The sequence below is a fragment of the Chenopodium album genome, chromosome 16, assembly GCF_948465745.1.
Source record: "Chenopodium album chromosome 16, dcCheAlbu1.1, whole genome shotgun sequence".
NCBI classification, from domain to species: Eukaryota; Viridiplantae; Streptophyta; class Magnoliopsida; order Caryophyllales; family Amaranthaceae; genus Chenopodium; species Chenopodium album.
Genome location: NC_137849.1, coordinates 35162016 through 35179258, shown reverse-complemented (window position 1 = coordinate 35179258; position 17243 = coordinate 35162016).

The following is a 17243-nucleotide window of genomic DNA, read 5'->3' as shown; positions in this document are numbered from 1 at the left end:
TATGACATCATCCTTGCATTTTGGAGGGAAAAATCAAAAAAATAAAGTGACACGTAGGCAATGATGACATCAGCAGTTGTTATTTTAGTGTATATATAGATAGATGTTTTTTTTTTTTATTTTGGTAATTTTATATATTGCAGTTACTAGTGTACCTCACTTGTTTTTAGGGGTGTCAAAAACTTACCCGACCCGAAAAGTTTACCTGAATCCGAACTGTTTTTGAACTAGTTGGACCTAAAAAAATTTAATCCAAACCCAATCTGGAATCAATCCGAAGTTAACTCGAAATCAATTTTACCTGGTAATTTACGATCCAAACCCAACTTGGTATCGACTCATTGTTTATCTGAAATCAATAAAACCCGATAATTCAAGACCTAGATTCAATTTAACCCGAAACGAAATCTACTCGAAACCATATATAACCGAGAATACCTCATTTTGCCCAATTCTTATTCAACCCGATCCAAAACTACCCACGACCCCATTAAACTCAACCCAAAACTTATTAGTTAATCAGCTATCGACTTATTGATTATAGGGAGACCAAAGGGGGATTTTAAATAAAAAGTGTAGTTAACGAGGGTAATATTTAATTGTTAGTAGAAGAGAGAACTTCTAAAACACTTGTTAAATAGGGTTGATATATAGGAGTGAAAGACAATTTATATACTTGTATAGAAAATAACTCAATAATGAGTTTAAAATTACATGATTGATTCAAACTAAGATCTAATCAAAACTAAATTGGTTTGAACTGAAACCTAACTTAATATGAAATTACCTGATCCAAAGTCTATTAAATCCATTTTGACCCAAATAAACCCAATTAAATCCCACTCCAAGCTCACCTGAACTCGATATGACTCGACCCGAATTTGACTTGACCCGAATTCGATTTGTATCTGGCCATACCTGGACCCACCTTTGACTCGAATGTAATTAAACTTGACTCGACTTGATTTGGTTTGTTAGGATAAAATGACCCGTCATTACCCGATCCAAACAGCCCGACCCATTGTGGGTCAACCCAAACTCCATTTGGGTACCCAATATGACACCTCTACTTGTTTTTATCATTTTCTCTCCTCTCCTTAATACTACCTCCGTCTGTTTAGTTGACACGTTTTGACTTTGTGCACAATTCACATAACTTACTTTGACTTTTTTTTTTTTTTTGTGATTTAGTATTAGATAAAACCATAGTCGTGCGAGGTATTGTTAGCTTCGTCTCAATGTCTAATTTCCGAATATAAAAATTTTATAATTTTTGCTCATACGCAATTAAAGATATTTATATTTAAAAGCATGCATTGGCAAACGTGCCTAAATAAAATGTGTCAACTAAATATAAACGGATGAACGTATTATTCCCGAAAACTCGCAATTTTTTATGGCGCTTCTGCAGTGAAACGCTTCCAGTCCGTGCACTCTTAAAATATCTCCATCTCACTGACTATGATCTTTGTCCATGGTGCAGTAGTGAGACTGAAAGTTGGAAGCATATTTTCTTTGATTGTGATAGGGTCAGGGAACTTTGGTATGATTTGGATTGTGCAGCAATGGCTAAACATAAGCAGTTTGAAGGGGCCTGTGACTTATTTGATAGCTGGAAAGGATTGCGGGCTGATATGGTAGTGCGTGGAGTGTACTTAATGTGGGGTTTGTGGTAGGAACGGAACTTAAATGTCTTTCAGAATGCGATCACTCCAAACAAGTACTCCAATGCTATCTACAAACCCCAAGTAGTCATGCATCAGCCTAGTCCTCCCTGAGGGAACCATTAAAATTAACACTGATGCCTCTCTTGCAGAAGAGGGATGGGTGAGGCTAGGGGTAGTTGTGCGCAGTTCAGAAGGGAAGGTGGTCTTTGCTACTACTGGGAGAGTTAAGGCCTGTTGAAATAGCCGAAGCGAAAGCTAGTGTCATGGCTATCAGGGTGGGTCGAAAGTATGGCTGTGAGAAAGTGATAATTGAGTCCGACTGCCAAGTAATCATCAATAGACTATCAAAGGGGGCTGCCTATCTTACGGACCTTGACTCTTTTCTATGCGACGCTATGTGCCAGAGTACTTGTTTCTTGAGCTTACAATGGAGGCATGTAAAGCGCAATGGGAATTTGGTTGCTCACAACCTTGCTCGTTATCTCCCCTTTGGTGTAGAACAAATATGGGAAAATTGTGTTCCCCCTAGTGTAGCTTCTTTTGTACTCATGGATGCTTTGATTAATGAGTAATTAGTTTGCTTCCCCTCAAAAAAAAAAAAAAAAAAAAATATTTATATATATATATATATATATATATATATATATATATATATATAAACGGATGAAATATTTGGTTTTTCTCTACTAGGCTTGTAATAACTTCCACTACTACAAAAATGCTCAAAGAGACCATAATTAAGAGACCATTTAAATAAATATGTGGTCTCTTGAATGGTCTCTTGGATTCAAGAGACCAAATATTTCAAATAAATGGTCTCTTATATATAATCTTAGAGAGATGAAAATGTACCAAAGACCATTTATTCCAAATAAGTGGTCTCTCTTTTATTTTTTAATTAAATAAATAAATAAAAAGACCATTTATTTAGGAGAAGTGATCTCTCCTTTTTTAATTAAATAAAAAAAGACCATCTATTTAACAAAAGTGGTCTCTGCTTTTTTTAATTAAATAAATAAAAAAGAGAGAGATCATGTTAAGATTGATACTCAATTACGTCCCCTTCTCATTGCTTATGATCAAATATTTATACAAGAGGACTCCTTGGGCTACAAGGAGAAGATAATACCAAATAATATCAAACTAGGAAACTAACAATAATTTCCTAAGATAAGATAATACTACCATAAGATAATTAATTAGAGATTCTATCATATCTTTCCTAATACCCCCCTCAAGTTGGAGCACTTGGGTCAAAGATGCCCAACTTGCTAAGAAGATAATCAAATTGTTGTTTACCCAAGGCCTTCGTAAAAACATCCGCTAGTTGCTCATTAGTACGCACATGAATAGGAGTAATTAGACCTTCTTGAATTGCATCTCGAACAAAATGACAATCAACTTCAATGTGTTTTGTTCGTTCATGGAACACCGGGTTTTGAGCTATATGAATCGCGGCTTGACTATCACAAAATATTGGAATAGCTTTAGGATGTTGAACCCCAAGACTTAGAAGTAGACCCTTCAACCATTTCATTTCCATTGTTATAGCACACATTGAACGATACTCGGACTCACCAGACGAAGTGGCCACCGTGGGCTGCTTTTTACACTTCCAAGCAATCGGACTATGGCCAAGGAAAACCAACCAGCCCGAGACTGACCTCCTCGTTAAAGGGCACGCGGCCTAGTCCGCATCACACCATCCTTCAAGAGTAAGATCTCCATCCGTCCTTAGCAATATACCATGACCCGGGGTACTCTTCAAATACCGTACTACACGTAAAGCTGCCTCCATATGAGCTTGTTGAGGGGCTTGCATGAATTGAGAAAGAACATGCACAGAGTAGGTTAGATCGGGCCGAGTCACAGCTAAATACACAAGTCGGCCCACCAGCCTGCGGTACGGCTCTGGGTCAGCAAGAATAGGCCCACTTGCACGGCCTAAGTGATGGTTTTGTTCCATAGGAGTCATTGCCGGCTTTGACCCCAAAAGACCCGTTTCGGAGATAATGTCAAGTGAATATTTTCGTTGACACAAAAACAACCCCGTACTACTTCTTGCTACTTCAATGCCAAGAAAATATTTTAGAACGCCCAAGTCCTTCATATGAAAGCAAGTGTTCAAATAATTTTTGAACAATTTTAAAGCTGTAGAATTGTTCCCTGCAACAATCAAATCATCAACATACACAAGCACATTTAATTGAATTGATCCCTTTGTGTAAGTAAACAAGGAATAATTCGAATATGATTGTATAAAACCATATTTCTTCAAGGCCGTAGTCAACTTGGCAAACCAACATCTAGGAGCTTACTTGAGCCCATATAAAGACTTTCGAAGGCGACAAACAAGACCCGGTTCATCAGTGGTAAAACCCGGAGGAAGTTTCATGTACACTTCTTCTTCTAAATCACCATGGAGAAACGCATTGTGAACATCCATTTGATGCAACTCCCAATTTTTAGAAGCAACAATGGCAAGAAAAGCACGAACTGTAGTCATCTTCACAACCGGGGCAAAAGTCTCATCATAATCAATGCCTTCGGTTTGATGGTTACCATAGACAACTAACCTTGCCTTCAATCTTTCAATACTCCCATCAGAGTTGTATTTGATTTTATACAACCATTGACTCCCAAGGGCTTTCTTCCCGGGAGGAAGCTTCTCTAAAGTCCATGTGCCATTGGCTTCTAAGGCACGCATTTCTTCTTTCATGGCCATCTTCCAACCATGGTCTTGCATTGCCTCTTTGAAGGATCGGGGCTCCTTTCCACCTGTTATAGCTGCAACAAAATTTCGGTGTTTTGCAGAAAACTTATCACAACTAACATAATGTGCTATAGGATACGGCATACCTGAGGGAGGCGTAACAATTGGAGTGAGTGAAGTGTCGGATGGACTATTTCGAGCAACATTCATATGAGTGACAAAATCCCGGTATTTTGGGTTAGGGAATTTCGGTCGATGCCCACGTCCCAACAACTCGGCTGCCGTGGGGTCTTCGGCAGTTTCTGCCCGAGCTGCTGCCGTGGCAGTGGGGTCAGCCGTGGCAGGGCTGCGTGGCTGGGCAGCTGCCTGTGACTGCTCGGCTATGGGGTCGACGGTCATGGGTGGCTGCCCTTCCTCACTGTCGAAAATAGGAGGTGAAAAATCCATGTTTTCCCCCAAATTAATTGTAGCTTGTATCCCATCCATGGCTATGTCAATATTAGTACTCTCGGCATCTAAGTAAGGATATACATCCTCAAAAAAACGTACATCCCGTGACACAAAAAATTCCTTTTTGTCCAAGTCAAACAAATACCATCCCTTCTTCCCAAAGGGATACCCAACAAAAATACACTTACGGCTCCTACTTGCAAACTTATCCCCCTTTGCCCTTTGGTTATGAGCAAAACACAAGGAACCAAACACGCGTAACTCATTAAATAAAGGTGGGGTACCAAATAGCATTTCATACGGAGTTTTGTTGTCAAGTAAAATAGAGGGTGTACGATTAATAATATGAGCTGCCGCTAGAGCACACTCCCCCCAAAAATAAATTGGTAACCCCCCCTGAAATCTAAGGGCACGGGCAACATTGAGAATGTGTTGGTGTTTCCTTTCTACCCTCCCATTCTGTTGAGGTGTACCTACACATGAAGTTTGAAATAGGATACCTTGGGCAAGAAAATAATTTTTCATACAAAAAAATTCGGTACCATTATCACTCCGAACGATTTTTATTTTCTGAGAAAATTGCCTATCAATCATGGCAATAAAAGACATAAAAATCTTAAAGACCTCTGTTTTATCCACTAATAAATATATCCATACAGCACGAGAGTAATCATCAACCAATGTTAAAAAATAATGAGCACCACAAGACGAGGGTTCGGCATAAGGGCCCCATAGATCACAATGCACTATTTCAAAAATACGAGAAGCTTTATTATTACTTAAAGGAAATTTGTCTCTAGTGTGTTTAGAACGAGACACACTTCACAACTTTTATTTAAATGACCACTAGAATTGCTAAGGAAAGGAAGTAACTTTACAACTTTTTCGGATGGGTGTCCCAACCGTTTATGCCAAAGGGTCAAGGTATCTTCAATCGAAATAGCCGCAATTGATGCCTCCTCCCTTAAGTAGTATAGTCCATCCTTTAGATCACCCGTTCATATCACCTCCCTCGTGCGTTGGTCCTGTATAGTACACAATGTAGAGTTAGTTATGACTTCACAATTATTAGTAGAGCACAATTGTGAAACCGAAATCAAGTTACAATTTAATTTAGGAACATATAGCACATTATGAAGAGTAATTTTCTCCGTTATTTTTACAATGCCTTCTTTCATGGCAACCACGTTTTTGCCATTCGGAAGTCCTACATTGCAAGGAGGAACATCTCGTACTTCCAATAAACAAGTAGCATCCCCGGTCACATGATGTGAGCAACCGGTATCAATAATCCACTTACCATTAACACGATGAGGTGGAGGTGTTGTATTACCCATCGTGTACGGTTGTTAAAAAAAAAATTTATGAAAGGTTAACCGGCTCCGATACCATGTTAAGATTGATACTCAATTACGTCCCCTTCTCATTGCTTATGATCAAATATTTATACAAGAGGACTCCTTGGGCTACAAGGAGAAGATAATACCAAATAATATCAAACTAGGAAACTAACAATAATTTCCTAAGATAAGATAATACTACCATAAGATAATTAATTAGAGATTCTATCATATCTTTCCTAATAGATCATTTATTTAAGAGAAATGGTCTCTCTTTCTTTTTAATTAATTTTTTATCTGATCTACAAGCATTACAGGAATTACCATGTGTAAAAAGATCAAACCCTAGATTTCTCAAACCCTAAACTCACAACTCCTCCTAATTTTTCACCCCCAACCCCTTCATTTCTCCCATCCTCTTCTCACTTTCATCACAGTCAATTGACTCAAGCTGTGGGATTATAGATAATATGGTTTGTGCTTCTTACTTTTCTTGATTATATTATTGCCATATTATATAATGTTAGGTAGATTTAATCAGCCACAACTAGGAGTCGCCACCTTCAACGTTTTGGTTCGCGACCATCAGCGACCCAGATCGCATTTGTTCCGCGTTCTGATTCGCACGAGTCAGTTTGCGATTTGTGGCATCGTACCACGTTCCTTGTAACATTGTCCACATTTATTTAAAAAGTAATTTTATTACTCATGTTAGCGTAATAATCAAATTCATAACACTCATCTTGGCAAGGACAACAAATACATATTGGTTGTTGCTTTCATATCTAAAAAGTTTTTGGTGTTACTATTCAATTTGCTTGGCTTGTGTGAGAATTGATTAGTTAATACTCTTGTAGTGTCGTGTTTTAAAGCTTTCAACTTTAATAGTCTAACATCCTTTCTCTACTTCAATGTAATAAGGTAGCTGATTCCATTGCAAAGCTCTCCCTTTCTTGGACTTAGGAGTTGATTTGGATGGAGGACTATCATGTTTTTGTTCTTCCCCTTGTCCTAGCTGATAAGGTGAACTCTTATTCTTAATACTACTTTGTTTGCTTCTCGTCCAAAAAAAAAAAAAACAAAAATAAAAACACTACTTGTATATTAGATTTGAAATCTGTAATTTTCATTTTAATTTTCAATTATATCAGATCTAAAATTTTTGGTTTGTTTTCTTTAATGTCATTTTTTTGATAAATTTTAATTTCTTTTGAATTTGTTTTAAAAAATTATATTCGTCTTTTTTTAATTTTTTTGATTTGATTTCGAATTAAGTTTTTAATTTTTAATTCCTGCAATTTTAAATATAATTGCTAATTCAAATATTTGTTTGTTTATTATTATAATTTTGGATGCTTTGGAAAAAATTTCAGGATAAAAAGTGTAATCGAAGAAGATTGCTTACTTTCATTTTTGTTTTTATTTTTTGTTTTTAAAAATTTAATTGATATAAAAGTTTGTTTAATATTTTTTTTATTATCATTGTGTGCTAATTTTGGATTTCTTGGAAAATTTTCAGGATACAAAGTGTAATTGAAGAAGATTAATGATTTTATTTGTTGAATTGTTCGGTTGGTAGCACAAGATATGCTTAGAAGGTCTTGATTGTAGTATTAATAAAGTTTGTTGGTATGAGTTTTGTATAATTTTTGAATGAATATTGATTGTAGTATTAATGAATTTGTTAGTATTGGTTTTGTATATTTTTTTGTAAGTGTAAACTACGTGTATAATTTTTAGTATTAATGAATTGTATTTTTTGTTTGATTGATATTTTATATATTAAAATACGAATATTTTTTTTTAATAAAAAAAGAAAGAAAGAGACCATCTATTTAAAATAGGTGGTCTCAGATTTTGAAAAACTGAGACCATCTATTTGAAATAGGTGGTCTTAGTTTTTGAAAAAATTGAGACCATCTATTCTAAATAAGTGGTCTCTCTTTTTAAAACAAGAGACCACTTTTGATGAAATAGTCTCTTAGGCCAAAGAGACCTATGAGCTAGAGACTACCCCTAAGGTAGTCTCTTTGGCCATTTTGATATGGTCTCTTTGGCCAATTTTGTAGTAGTGTACTTACTCCATATTAAATATAGACTTGGTGCACTTAGTGTTGATTACAAGGGTTGGTCAAAGGGAGGTATGTCCAAAGTATCTTTAACGAATCATCAAGTCAGGTCAAGAGCATTGAGTAAATTAGAATAACCACCCCAAACCCACTATTAATTATTTATAATAATCAGCGACAATAACATCTTCAATTACATCCACACGTCCATCTTCCCAACTCTAGTTAAGTGATCTATTGGGCTAAGATGAGCTATTAGATGTGTCGTTTTATTATACTCGTAGAAAAAAAAAATTATTTGCACCACTTATATAGGCCTTAAAGGTACCTAATGTGAGCGGGTGTAAATGGTTGGTACCAAAATTAGTAAATTTATTAAAAAAAATAACTCTTTTAAATTGATGAAAGTGTATATAAATATTCAAATAAATTCTTATATAATTACACTTTCATAAAAAAAAATAATAATAAAAAAAAATAAAAAATAAAATAAAATGCCTCAAGTCAAGACTGACAGTAAAGCATAATTGAGGGTGCTCACTCAATTTTCGGCCTATCTTTCTTCCACTCAATTTACAACCTTTCTTCCTTTCTTTTAGCTTTTACATCTAGTAGAAAAGATAATCTCATTACTCGTACCTCTTTGTCAACGGCAAAAAAACTTTTCTTGAATTCAACCAAAGAAATTCCAATCCCTGTAAGTTCCATAATTGTTAAATCAAAACACTATAATTGAGCTCGACTTTCATCTCCGCTGGTGGCCTAGTTGTAGCATCATTCGCTTTCTCCACATTAAGAGAAAAATAAAGTATGTGTTTCTTAGACGCAACACATTTGCATTTACATATAGATTTGTGTGCATTGTTAAGAAAAGGACAAGAAAATTGGGCATTAACTAGGGATTATGGAAAAAAAAAAAGTAGTTAGTGCAAGGATATGGCCTGGACACGCATAGAGGGCGTTTAGTTCTTTATTTTTTTTTTTGACAAAAGAGCTATGAAAAAAACTACTACTGAAAATACAACAATTGCCTACGACGAGCACACCCGGCCAACTAGTGAGCTGGTGAAACCCAAGCCCAAGGTTCTTTCCGAATCTGACACACCAACAGGGAACGGACGGCGTCTCGCAAGTCTTGAATGAGCCACTAAACCGAAATGTCTAAAGACCCTCGAGACGAGAGAAATGAAATGACAGCAGCACAATCCGTATAAATCCGGATCTTCAAGAATCCCTTGCGCACTGCAAACTGAACCCCCCATAAACAGGCCTGTAACTCATAATGTAAAGCAGAACTCGCCATAAAAAGCCCGACTCCCACCACCTAGGACCTCTGACGAGCAAAGGTCACGCATAACCCAGCCTGCCCCTGCTCTATTAGTGGAACTATCCCAAGCCCCATCCACAATCAAGCAAGCTATTGGGAAAATATTAGGTAACCCCTGCAAGCAAATCCACGGGACAACCGACAAACCCGAACCAACAGCCGGACGAGAACGAACAGAAGAGTTCTTCAGCTCCTGAGCCTGAACACACCGATAATACCATTCCTTAGCCATACTCTCAATTGTATCAGGCGACCAGACTGCATACTTGAACCTAGAGCTGTCAAAAGTTGACCCGACCCGAAATACTAAACCTAACCCGACCCAAACCCTAACCCGTCTGAACCCGAAAAAAATGGTGACCCGAACCCGGCCTAACCCGACATGAATCAATCCTAAACCTGAGTTGACCCGAGTATTTGAGACCCGAACCTGACCATGAACCGACCTAGAGAGGACCCGACCGAATGTTACCCGTAAATTATTGACCTGAACCGAACCCGACTCGAACCCGAGAATGACCCAAACCCGATTTAACCCGTCAAAACCCGAATTCAACCCGACCTGTTACTAACCCAACCCGTTCCTAATCCGACTCGAATTTAAACCCGACCCTAAATTAACCCGACTTGTTATTGACCCGACCCAAATTCAACCTGACTTGTTATTGACCCGACCCGAATTTAAACTCGACCTATTACTAACCCAAATTTTAGGATTTAGGAATTTTTAGGATAAAAAGAGTACTCCGTATTGACTATTGGGTTTCAAGCTTTTTTTCAATTTATTAACATGGATTCCAATTATAAAACAAAAGTGGCCTTTCTCATCTTACTTGACTTATCTCTTACATAATCCTCGTCAAAGAAAAACTGAACTAGACAGCAGCCAAAAAAAAAATTTTAACAAAAAAATAAAAAATACACGGGACCCAGACAATAGCAGGTCTTTCTCATCTTACTTAACTTATCTTTTTTTTATTATTATTATTTTTTTAAGGGAATTCAAATTTTATTATTCACTTGTCTGTTTAATATTTTTTTTAGAAAATGTTTTAAATTACGTAATTTAATTTGGAGTTTTAAATAAATTGAAAAAAATTAAAAAAACGTAAGTGGACCCAATATGACCCGACCTGATATCAAACTTAAACCCTATTAATCCAATATTTGATACCCGAATTCAAACATGACCCGACTTGATTATTATAACCCGCAAATTATTGACTTGAATAGAACCCGACTCAACCCCGATAATGACCCTACTTGGAAATGACCCGACTTGATTATGTCCCGTAAATTATTGACTTGAACCGAACCCGACTCAAACCCGATAATGGACCGACCTGATTATAACCCGAAAAAAATTGACTTGAACCAAACCCGACTCGAACCCGAACACGACCCTAACTCATTTAAACCCGTAAAAACCTGAATTTAACCCGACTTGTTTTTCACCCGACCCGAATGTAACCCGACCTTTTATTGACCCGACCTAAACCCGACCCGAACCCGAAAAGATGTATGACCCGACGTGACCCGACTCAAGCATGACCCAACCCGAACCCGACCCACATAGGTCCTGACATTAACCTGTATTGACCCGACCCGAGATGACTCGACCCACACAAACCCGACCCATTTACTCGAATTGACAGCTCTACTTGAACCTCAGTTGGTTCCTAGAAAGCCAAATAGCCTAAATAATAGCAAATAAAGCCATAACCTTGTTTTCAGAGCCAGCCGAAGAGTAACGAGAAATAAAATTAGCTAACCAAACCCCAAAAGGTGAAGACTGTTAAAACACCCAGGAAACCCCAACACCACCAACTCCTACAGCGGACGAACAGACGGACAGTCCCTAAAAGTGTGTCCCGCCACCTCCAACTCAGCGTGGCAAAATGCACAAATCGGATCAACTGGACAACCTCGAGAAGAAAGGAGGGCGGACAACGGAAGAGCGTCCTACAGCAACTTCCAACCAAAACATTTCCAACGGGGCAGAATAGGTAACCTCCAAAATTTCCACCACCAGGAAGGAGACAACTGACAACCTGAACCCAAGGAAATGCCAAATTAACATTAAAGAGCATAAGCTGATTTTGTAGAAAAAACACCGTCCCTAGTGAATTTCCAATAAACAAAATCATCCATCAGCCGCTCCGGACGATCCAACGACAGAATCCTCATCGCAGAATGAGAATAAAAAAGGTTGTGAACAACCGAAGCATCCCACGCGTAAGAACGCGGATCAAATAGAGAAGAAATAAGAGACGGCCTAGCCGCCTCCTATGACTGATCCTTAAATTAGACCAGCCCACTTGGAACCTAAGAATCCTCCGGAATCCGGACTCTAGAACCTGACCCGACCTTCCAAACTAAACCTCTAGATAACACCGCAAAACCAGATAGCAGACCCCTATAACCCCAAGACGGACGAGACACCAAAGAAACCTCCCTATTTCTCAAAGAAGGATATTTTGCAAACAGCAGACGAGAAACCAGCAACTGAGGGGACTAAATAAGGCGCCAGCTTTGCTTAGCTAGCAAAGTAGAGTTGAAAGGAGCAACACTACGAATCCCCAAACTTCCCAATCCCTTTGGGAGATGCAGCAAAGCAGGAGATTTGATAGCCATTCCTCGACTTGAATGAGAAGATTTCCACCAAAACCTAGTTAACAAGTTATCCATCTTGGAGCAAATAGTCTCAAGAACTTTAAAAACCGATAAAATGTGATTAAACGAAGCTACTAACACAGAATTAATTACAACTAATTTTGCAGCGAAAGAGAGATGCAAAGACGCAAAACCCTCAAGTCGTTTAACCACTTTATCTAAAAGAAGATTAAATTCCGAGCATTTACTTCGCCCCAGATCAACCGGGAGCCCCAAATAAGATCCAAGCCGGGACTCAGAACGCAATCTCAAACAGTTAGAAAGATGGTCCCGATAATCCTCTGGCGTATTAGGACTAAATTTAACAAACAATTTCTGCATATTAAGCATTTGACTAGAAATATCGCAGAAATCAGAAAGCACATGCATCACCTGATCACAAGCAGATGGCGACACCTGAAAAAACAGCAAGGAATCACCTGCAAAAAATAATTGAGAGATGGCCGGAGCTCCTCTTGCAACTTTAATTCCCTCAAAGAGAACCCTTAGATTCTGCCTTGCGCAACATAGTAGAAAGAACTTCCATACAAAGAACAAACAGATAAGGCGAGAGAGGATCCCCCTAACGTAATCCATAACAAGGCCTGAAACTCTTAGTCGAAGCACCATTAACTAAGACTTGGTACGAGACTGTCGAGACACACTGCATAATCAACTAAAACTTATACGGAGGGAAACCAAACACCTGAAGAGCACGAGCTAAAAAATCCCAGGCCACCCTATCATAAGCCTTGTTCATACCCAGTTTCAAAGCAGCATAAAAGCATTTCCTGGCTTTAGAAGCATTCAAGAACGATATCAACTCATGAACCATCAAACAATTATCAGACATAAGTCGTCCAAGAACAAAAGCATTTTGGAACTCCGAAATTAAGCTTGGAAGCACCCCTCGCAACCGATGAGACAAACTTCGCGATGCATTTGTAAACAACATTACATAGACCAATAGGGCGAAATTGCGAATTGAGTTCAAGATGATCAATTTTCGAGAGTAAAACCAAAAAGGTACGATTCCAGTCCTTAAGCAAATATCCATTAGCAAAGAAAAACTGAATAACCTTTATGACCTGATCACCCACCCTATCCCAATGAGTTTTGAAAAAAGCCGAAGGAAACCCATCCAGGCCTGGAGATTTCTCGTCTCCAATACTAAACATAGCATGTTTTATGTCCTTATCAGAAAAAGGAGCCAGCAACGTGTGACGCTGAGTCTCAGATAACGAAGGCAAGTGAAGAGATTCCCAAGGAAACTGAGAAATTGAGGATCGGATCTCGGAAGGAGACTCTGACTTCCCCTGATAAAGAGATTTGAAAAAATCCAAAGCTAAGGTACAAATACTCCCAACATCCGTTACCCAAGTTCTAGCATTATCCTGAAGGCCAATTATAGTGGAGACTCTGACGTTTAGTTCATAATGCAAAATGTTAGCGTCTAAAATCAAGAATGAAACTAGGATGGTATGTGTAGACACCTGATTGTGTCTCCCCAAGAACCAAACCAAGTGATGAGTACCTTTCACGTCATTGATTATCAAGTGAGGTGAAATGTGAAGAGTTTTCGTGAATTTCCTGTTTTCTAAAATGATTTAATAAAAATAATTCATTTCATATTTCGAAAATCATTCATTTCGTGTCCTATTTATGAAAAAACTTCTAATTTAGTTTAGTTTGGTTCATAATATGGGTTCGATAATTATGTAGGTGGATGGGATTTGAAAAGAGCTTCCCAACGATATATTATAAGCCTAATTTCGAGTTATAATGAGGAAGTTATGGCCAAAATACTAAACTGGGCCTAAATCGAGTTTTATGTGCGGACCCAATGACCATGTGAAGGGTCCATTAATTATACTTCCTCCGTTCTTTTATTATTGCACCATAGAGGTTGACACACTTTTTTTTGGTAGTGGGAAAAGGGAAGAGAGAGAGGGGTTGTAAGGAATATTTCAAGCATTCCACACTTAAGCCCCATTGTAATCATACACTTAAGCATGGTGGCGTCCAAAGGGAAGGAAGCTAGAGTAAAAGGGTCGCCAACAAGTTTTAGGAACTTGTAAACCGTTCACAGGGTGAAGGTTACACCCCTTAACGATCCGGGAGATCATTAACTCCAATAAGTCTGGAACCATGACTGGAAGTTCGGGGATGAAGGTACAAATCCAACCTAAAAGTGATTGAACCTGCCCTAATAATAGGCCTCTACTTTATTCTTCTCGTATTCATGTGTGCTTTCTGACTAACATTCAACCAATAGGTTAACCCTAAACCTGTTTATCTATGTTGGTTGAATTTAATGCACAAGCAAATCTATTATTGGCGATCACTTGAATTATAATCAAATTAACCCTAAACAAGATTATTAATTATCTTAATAAGCGTGATTACAAGTACAAATTCCCTTTAATCATGCATGAAAGGCGTGATCAAGCAATAACAATAAATATATATCAAGCAACATAATAACAGTAATTATAATTATAATCATAATTAAAATAATCATGTTAAAGCATAATATTATTAGCAAAATCCTAGGCATGATACTAACAAGATTAATAACAAACCCTAGTGTAGGGAATATTTCAAGCCATCCCACACTTGAGCCCCACTGTGATCATGCACTTAAGCATGGTTGCGTCCAAAGGGAAGGAAGCTAGAGCAAAATAGTCACCAACAAGTTTTAGGAACTTGTAAACCGTTCACAGGGTGAAGGTTACACCCCTTAACGATCCATGAGATCGTCAACTCCAAAAGGTCTTGAACCAAATAGGGTTCGGGGATGAAGGTACAAATCCAACCTAAAAGAGATTGAACCTGCCCTAAATAGGCCTCTACTTCATTCTTCTCGTATTCATGTGCGCTTTCTGACTAACATGCAAACATTAGATTTACCCTAAACCTGTTTATCTATGTTGGTTGAATTTAATGCACAAGCAAAACTATTATTGGCGATCACTTGAATTATAATCATATTAACCCTAAACAAGATTATTAATTATCTTATTAAGCGTGATTACAAGTACAAATTCCCTTTAAACATGCATAAAAGGCGTGATCAAACAATAACAATAAATAAGCATCAAGCAACATAATAATCATCATAATCATGATCATAAATCACAATAATTATAAAAATAATAATTATAAAAATAATCATGTTAATAATAAAGCTTAAATATAATAGCAAGATCCTAGGTATGATACTAACAAGATTAATAACAAATCCTAGCATGTCACTAAGCAATAAAGATCAAAGCTTTAGCCCTAACATGATACTAACATGATATTAGAAAAGAGTAAAAGACACCCTAAACATGATACTAGAAAGCAATAATAACATCCTAACATGATACTAGGAATTAAACAAATTTAAACATGCTTTCTACAAGAATAGAGCAATAAGATTACATACTTTGATGCCTCGTACCTCTTTCTAATAACAAAATACACGCTTTAGTAACTTTAAGGAAAATATAAAATCAAACAATTAAATTAAATAATTGAAATAGGGATTAGGGACCAAACCCTCAGAAATTATAACTTTTCACGTCTAGGGCGAAGGAAACTTCGAACTCGGCTAGGTGTGTCTAGTGCTAATGTATGAGGAATTGTGTTTGAGGGAAGGTTTACAAAAAGAATAGAGAGAGAAGGAAAGCTTTTAGCTTTAGAGAGAGATAATTGTAGATGATTATAGATGAGAATTCTTATGAAAAACGGAGGTTCAGGACCCTATTTATAAGAAAACAGTCCGGAAATAAGTAGAATTTGATAAGGAATAAAACTCCACACTGTCGCCGCAAAACCAACTTGTCGCTTGGCGACAAGATCTGTCGCGTGGCGACAAGTCTTGTCGCGTAGCGACAGACCTGTCGTTTGGCGACAGCCTGGATTCCTACGCGCTTTCAAACACGGAGTCCACTTATCAATCAAAATTGACTCGTAAAGTCCATATGAAAACTGAAATCGTATTTTTCATAAAATAATATTTTATTCCAAGTAAAACTTATCAAAATATAATTATTAATTCTAATTTTATTAGGACGTAAAAGAACCTTCTAGAGAATTCTAGAAGACTATAATTAATTCTAATAACTTTAGGAATAATAATTAACATTGGGCCCTCCCCTAGATCATCGAGCCGCATGTGAAGATCAAGCCGGGCCCAGTTTAGTATTTTGGCCATAACTTCCTCATTATTCATCAGAATTGGGCTTATAATATATCGTTGGAAAGCTCTTTGAAAAGAGTCAAATGGTGGTGACTCTTAGGCTAGGTAGGCTAATAATGTAAGGATCAAGCCCCCAAGTCTAGCTCTAAATGGAAAAGAATGAGCATTGAAAATTCCTTGATATGATCAATTATGAATGTAAATACGAATGCATTTTTATTACGGTCGCACCCCAATGTGAGGTTGCCTACGTATCCGTTAGGAATGAGGCCAAACGTAGCTCTAGCCGAACCTCGCACAAGTATGTGTATACCTCAAAGAGGTCTTTTAAGAGTTGTAACGTGGTTAGGCTAAAGGTTGAAGAAGAAAGGGATAAAGGCTCAAGACCCTAGATAAGCCCCCAAGGTATGCAACCTTGCTTTTGAATCTTTGTATTATTATGCTTGAGGTTTCCTCACTTTTGAACTCTTTCTTTTTATATTTTTGCTCTCTTTCACTTTTTTTCGCTTTGTCATTTTTTATTTGGATAAGTGTGGGCAATCTTGATCATGCGGTCTATCACTCACTTGGCATTCATGTTTCTGAGGCACGGTACCGAGCACTCGATAGGAGATGCAATCTGAGACGTGTTCATATCAAAGACATGTTCATGTCAAAGACATTGGAACACTTGTCCTTTTGTACACTTTTATTACTATTTTATTTTTTGAATTTTTGAGTTTTTAGGTAAAATCACTCAAGCTTTTGTTCTTTAAAAATTGCATAAATTGCACACCATCCCATCCCAAGGTTAAGAAGATGTGGGTCGAAGAAAGGAAGGTCTATCAGTACACGAGGAT